Below are 925 nucleotides of genomic sequence, written 5' to 3'. Positions count from 1 at the left end.
ATAGAACACAGAACATAGAACAGTACAACACAGTACAGGCCCTTTGGCCCATGATGTTGTCCCGACCTACTATCCTACTAAGTTCAATCTACCCTGAATACCTTACATTTTACTATCCTCCGTGTGCCTATCCAAGAGTCGCTTAGAAGTCTCTAAAGAATCTGAGTCCACGACCACTGCTGGCAGCGCATTCCACACACCCACCACTCTGTGTGAAGAACCTACCTCTGATATCTCCCCTGTACCGTCCTCCAATCACCTTAAAATTATGCCCCCTCATAATGGTCATTTCTACCCTGGGAATAAAATCTCTGTCTATCCACTCGATCTGTACCTCTCATCATCTTGTAAACCTTTATCATGTCACCTCTCATCCTTCTTTGCTCCAATGAAAAAAGCCCCAGCTCCCTCAACCTTTCCTCATCAGACCTGTCCTCCAGTCCAGGCAGCATCCTGGTAAATCTCCTCTGCACCCTCTCTAAAGCTTCCACACCTTTCCTGTAATGAAGTGGCCAGAACTGAACGTAGACGGATCTGCGTGTCCCTGTGCATGAGTCACAGAAGGTTAGTCTGTGGGTGCAAGAAGTAATCAGGAAAGCTGAAAGAATATGATGGTTCGTTGTGAGGGAAATTGAATAAAAGAGGAGGGAAGTTATGCTCCAGATATACAGGGCATTGGTGAGACTGTATCAGCAGTGCTGTGTGCAGTGTCAAACTTACAGGAGGATTTTAATGCATTGGAAGCAGTTCAGAGAAGCTTTAGTAGACCAAAACCTGGAATGAGCAGACTGTCTTGTGAGGAAAGGCTGGACAGGATAGGCCTGTATCCTTTGGAGTTCAGAAGAGTCAAAGGTGACTTAATTGAAACATACAAGACCCTGAGGGGATTTGACCGGGAGGATCTTGAAAGATTGTTTCCTTTTGT

Source organism: Rhincodon typus, unplaced genomic scaffold, assembly GCF_021869965.1.
Source record: "Rhincodon typus isolate 14 unplaced genomic scaffold, sRhiTyp1.1 hic_rhity00000428, whole genome shotgun sequence".
In the NCBI taxonomy this organism is placed as follows: Eukaryota; Metazoa; Chordata; class Chondrichthyes; order Orectolobiformes; family Rhincodontidae; genus Rhincodon; species Rhincodon typus.
The sequence above is the reverse complement of the archived record's forward strand: the minus strand, read 5'-3'. Positions refer to the sequence as shown.